Here is a 6,338-nt window from a genome sequence, read left to right as displayed (position 1 = left end):
TGAGTTTCTCATAGGAAAATCAACCATTTCAGGCATAGTGAGGTCTACATGTGCACAAATCTGGACAAGACTCCATCAAGTGGTCATGCCTGAGCCCAGGATGGAAGACTGGTTAAGGATATCAAGGGACTTTGAGGAGGACTGCCAGTTTCCAAATTGTATTGGGGCCCTGGATGGCAAACATATCAGGGTGCGTAAGCCGCCGAACTCAGGCTCCCAATTCTTCAATTATAAGCAATACTTTTCTGTTGTATTGTTGGCTCTGGTAGACCCTCAATACAAGTTTATAATTGTTGACATTGGGGCCTATGGAAGGACGGGAGACTCTAGAGTCTTCAATACTTCCATAATGGCTCGGCGGCTACGCACCAACCAGTTGGATCTACCACCACCACGCCAGCTACCAGGCTCCCCCGAACAATCAGTCCCTTATGTCCTTGTGGCAGATGAGGCCTTTCAGTTATCGCGCAATGTCATGAGGCCATATCCCCGGCGCAACCTTGACCACAGGCGCAGAATTTTTAACTTTCGCCTATCACGTGCTAGGCGACTGGTGGAGTGTTCCTTTGGGATTCTTTCTGCCAAATGGCAAGTACTCCAGTCTGCCATTCAGTTGAGTGAGCAAAATGTGAATGAAGTTGTGAAAGCCTGTGTTGTTCTGCATAACTTCACCAGGATACATGATTGCTCCTCCTCTGATGGTGTTGTGCTTAGGCCGGACAATGCGCGCAGGGTGAGACCACCTATGAACCCTCAACGTAGACCGCTCTCTGGTCTCAAAGTGCGTGATATTTTCACTAATTATTTTATCTCACCTGAGGGGGCAACTTCTTGGCAAGAGCATGCTGTGTCTATGTTATAATTTGTTGTTTTAAGTGGGTCAAAATATATCTTACTCAAGCCTTTATGATTCTATGAGTGTTTCAGTGCATTGGTTGGTGTCTGTTAGTATGTTGTGAGGGATTGTGAAAAATCACACAGAGACGTTAAGTAGAGTAGACAAATATTTAGTTTTGCCTTTTTTTTTTTTTGCACTTATGGCAAAATTATGTTTGCCTTTAACACAAATTTGGCAATGGCCAAAATGACCCTTTGTGCCTTCTTTAACTTGTTGTAAAATGAACATAACAGAACAAAACAGCCACAAACATTAGGCCAAAAAAAATTGCTGCATCACTAGATTACCCTAGATTTGCCAACAAAAGGTGAGCTCCATCACCAAAATAAAGGCAACGAGATAACACTCACATTTCCACATAATGTTAGCCAAACATAGAAAGATTCCACCATGACAGGCAAGGCTACCTCACAGCTTTCACACAGATATTACCTGTCTGTACACCAGACAATATTTAAGCATGCTATACCGGAAAGGATGAAAATACAAAACTCACTTGTTAATACATAGAGAAAGCGGGTTATTCTGAATGCTTGTCGCCTAGAAATTTTGTCCTAGAGATTGCTAACAAAAAAGGTGACTACTTAACTAAGGCGAGCACGCCTTTCCTATGCTTTTGCAAGTGAGTAGTGTATTTTCATCCTTTCAGTTTACAGCATAGTGCATTTAAAGATTCTCTTTTCTACACACATGTAATATCTGTCTGAAAGGCGTGAGGTAGCGTTGCCTGTCATGATGGATTGTTTCATATGTTTGGAAAACATTGTTTAAAAATGTGAATGTTACATTATGTTAGAAATGTTGGTGAAGGAGAACACCTGTTTTTACATTTAGAATAGGAGCACCAGTTACATCTGACTGGACATCTCCAACCATCAGAATCATAAATCCTCATATGTTGGGGAAGGGGAACGTGGTTCAACAGCCTGTGGGTGCTGCTGGACATTGTGGCCAACATCGCCCTGTGTGGGGCCATACTGGTGCCCATGATGCTGGAATTGTCCAGCCTCCTGGGACTGTTGGGGATACTGGCCCGAGTACTGATGATGGTGAGGGGCTTCTTGTTGGCTCTGGTAGGCCCGTGGCTCATACCCACCAAGCTAGCCAGATCGTCCCCAACCAGGTTGGGAGCAGCCTCCAACACTGGGTGGGTACAAGTGGCCATATTGGTGGGGTTGGCTTCAGGAAGACATTTGGTGCTGAGGTATAGACGGTTGGGTAGGGGGAGGAAGGGGTTGAGGTGTTGGCCCACGTATTAGGGGCTGTTCAGACCCTGCTTGAGCAAGCATCTGTGTAGATGGTCTCATGCGCATTAAACTTCGTGGTGAGAGCTGCCACCTCTCCAGAAATTCAAAAACCTCATATGGGGTATTGGGGGGGGTGCTTGCATCAAGCAGGATCTGAATACATCCCCTAATACGGAGCCTGACCTCACGGGTAAGGGCACAGAGATAAAGGGTGAGGCTACGTGCATAGGCCTCCTCACCATCATCTGTTGTTACTCTGGACAAATAATTTAGCACCCCTGTGTCCACATTGGTCCTACTCTCTTGAAGAGTGACCTGGCGCCTTCTTCTTGTTCGCCGTGATACTACAGCAGCCTGTGGGGAGGACCTGATCTGGGCAGTTGGGCTGCTGCTCAAGTTGCCCGGCTCTTCCAGGATGGGTGAGGTGGCAGCAGCAGACCGTCCTGGTGGTGTGGTGTGTAGGGCAGCCATTGTGTGGTCTTGTGATGCCTCATCTTCAGCCATCCTTCTTGTAAGGGGAGAAGATGGGCCAGCCACCTCATCCCCTACCGGATCTATAATGGGCTCTGCCTCTGAGGCTGTTCCTCGATCCGTAAGGTTGGATTGAGTTCTGTTATGAAATAGAACAGAGGCAAAAATACATCAATATTTTTGGCCCTGTTAAGTATTTGTGTAATGTATTTGTGTAATGTGGTGTGAGCTATGTACTTACGGTCTCAGATCCAGAATTGGGGCGAGGAAGTTCAGCCGGTCATAGTATATTTTCGCTTCACATGCCCAGCATCCCCACTCCTGGACCGCTGCTGGCGTTCCCGGCGGAACTGGTCCCGGATGCTTCGCCAGCGTTTCATCACATCTTCCACTGCAATGTGACAGGAAAGATTGTCAAAATCACATATTTGAGAGGTCACATTTTCTAACAGTAGTCTAGGCATGGGGCCTTCTGGGGTGTGCTTTCTACCCATGGTGGCATATGTAATTGGGCCGATACACAGGGTCTCATTAGCTACACTGAAAATAATTTTATTGGCTAAGAGGATGAGGAGCTTGTGGCCTAACCCCTAATTATGGCTGTGTGAAGCCACGTGTCACATCCAAATGTAACGGCCTCATGAGGCTAATAAAATTACATGCCCAGGAAGGGGGGGGGGCTGATTGTAGAATCAATTTTAAGCGTGCGCTAAGGTTAATGATGTTTTTATGGTTGCACTTACGAATTTTATGCTGCTCATCACGTGGTCTGTCACCAAAGTCATGGTACATCTGGCGACAGATGCGCCTCCATGACGCCTCCTTTCTTGTCCGGTTCGCATAATTTACATCGCGTGTGTCCCATATTTTGGGACGCTCCTGCACCAGCACAATGAGCATCTCAACATTAATATATGTGGACGCCATGCTGCTGCTGTACTCCGTGGAGGCGTACTTCCTGGATGTCTGGAGCGCTTTTTGAGCTCATTTGCATGTCTAGGCTTCCTGATGATGGATTGGCCCATTTCCTGTCACCAGCCAAAAGACCTGCGTATTGCTCGCAGGTCACACGTGTGTTCTGTGTGTAATCTGTATTTTTTGCGCACCCATTGACTTGCATTGGCGTACTACGGGCGTAGTACGCTGACAATCGCAGCATGCTGCGATTGGCACGGAGCGTAGGATACGGAAGAGAAAAATACGCCTGGTGTGAGTGACCCCATTGAAAATCATTTGTCCGTGTGTAATGCGTGTTTTTTGCGCCTCTCACGCGCCCGTATTCCTCGCCAGTGTGACTCCGGCCTAAGGCTGGGATCACACATGCGAGAAACTCAGACGAGTCTTGCACGTCAATACCGGCACTTCCGCCGGCATTCAGAGATCGGAGCGTTCAGCTGCATCTATTTCTATGCAGCCGCACGCTCCGCTCCCGAGTGCCAGCGGTAGTGCCGGGTATTGACGTGTGAGACTCGTAATAGTTTCTCGCAAGTCTGACCCCAGCCTAAAAGAGAGACTGCACCCCATTACCTCTTTCAGTGAAATTGTGTTTACAAGTTCTCCCGCGTGACTGGCTGCTTGAGATTGCACAAACACCATGGGCGTTCCAAGACCTGCACCAAGACTCCACCGCTACAGTAGTGCCCCCCGGAGGTCCTATACCATCCACAAGAGTCACCTCCCGCTATTGACAATTGTTGTGGACACGAGGGAAGTGTTGAGGGGCCCACCGACCCACTTCAGCTACTGTGAAATCATTATCTGCTGCCGGTGGGGCTACATGCCCCAGGTTGCCCTTCTGCAACATCTGGCACTTCCCCAGTGGCCCACCACAATTGTGCTGATGTAAAGTTGACATGTGGGAAATGTCATTTATTAACTTATTAATTTAATTTTAATAATTTTTTTAACTATTTTGTTAATAAAGTTAACTGAGTCATAGCAAATAAATTTTACGACTATCATAAAGTACAACATATAACAAAAAAGTCTCTGAATCAGTGGGATCTGTTGAAGTGTTTCAGAGTTATTATCTTATTAAAGTGACACTGGTCAGAATTGTAAAATTTGGCCTGGTCATTAAGGTCAAAATAGGCTTGGTCACTAAGGGGTTAAGGCATGACACAGCTACAAGAGACTAAAACATGCAGCACAAAAAACGAGATAAAAGCTTATGCTAAAAAAAGGCAAAGCGTTTTTATAATATTTGCAGAATTCTACAGCATCAAACACTCGCCAAAAGCTCAATGTGGGAACGAAGCCTTAGGCCAAATGCACATGTTGAGTATTTGGTGAGTTTTTTACCTCAGTATTACCAGGAGTGGAACAATCAGAGGAAAAGTATCATAGAAACACGTCACCACTTCTGTATTTATCACCCACTCCTGGTTTTGGCTTACAAAGGGTTCATACATGCGAGAAACTTGGACGAGTCTTGCACATCAATACCCGGCACTGCCGCTGGCACTTGGATCGGAGTGTTTAGCTGCATGTATTTCTATGCAGCTGAAAGTTCCGATCCGAGTGCCGGCAGCAGTGCTGGGTATTGATGTGCAAGACTCGTCCGAGTTTCTCGCATGTGAGTATGAGCCCAAATACTGATATAAAATACTGAATGTGTCAACGTGACCTTACGTGTATTCTCAGTCTGCAATCAAGATTACTATTTACCTCCATTATGATGAACACATTTTACTCATTTACTTTGAATAAGATCCTTCCTCTACAGGAGTCAGAACTGCCTGGGGGGTTTTGGCATTTTTTGCTCAGTTGGTGAGCTGCCTATCCTTCATGGATCCACATCCTGGAGAATGAATCCAGAGCACAGTTCAGTGCAGTTTCCGTATTGGAAGGGCAATGTGTATTCATTAACACTTCTCCAGTGACTTGTTTCCAGTGGACATGCTGTACCACCACAGCTCAGTGTACAGGATACAGTAATGGCTCTATATGAGCAGCTGAGTGATTACTAACATAATATGGTATTTAACAGGGAGAAATGCAAGATTCTACATCTGGGCAAGAAAAACGAAAATTACATCTACAGAATGGGAGGAATAGAACTAAGCTTCAGAACATGTGAAAAAGACTTGGGCATACTAATAGATCACAGACTACACATGAGTCAACATTGTGATGCAGCAGCAAAAAAGGCAACACAGTTCTAGGATGTTTTAAGAGACGAATAGAGTCTAGCTCATGTGAAGTAATTATTCCCCTCTACTCCTTAGTCAGGCCTCATCTGGAATACTGTGTCCAGTTCTGGGCACCACATTCTAAAAAAAACATTGAAAAACTGGAGCAAGTTCAGAGAAAAGCTGCGTGGATGGTGAGAGAACTGCAAAGTATGTCCTATGAGGAATGGTTAAAGAACCTGGGAATTTTTTCCTTGCAAAAAAGAAGGCAAAGAGCTGTTTACAAATATATGAAGGGATGTGACAGTGTCAGAATCATTATTCTCATTTGCACATGGAAACACCGAGAAGCAATGGAATGAAACCAAAAGGGAGAAGATACAGATTAGATATTAGAAAAAACTTTTCGACAATGAGAGTTATCAATGGAATGGAACAGTCTGCCACAAGAGGTGGTGAGATCTCCTTCAATGGAAGTCTTCAAACAGAGGATGGACAGACATATGTCTAAGAAGGTTTAGTAACTCCTTCATTGAGCAGGGGGTTGGACACGACCCTGGAGGTCCCTTCCAACTCTAACATGCTATGATT

The sequence above is a fragment of the Dendrobates tinctorius genome, unplaced genomic scaffold (assembly GCF_039654945.1).
Source record: "Dendrobates tinctorius isolate UK_male_01 unplaced genomic scaffold, ASM3965494v1 ptg000056l, whole genome shotgun sequence".
Taxonomy (NCBI): Eukaryota; Metazoa; Chordata; class Amphibia; order Anura; family Dendrobatidae; genus Dendrobates; species Dendrobates tinctorius.
Note: the sequence above shows the minus strand (reverse complement) of the source record.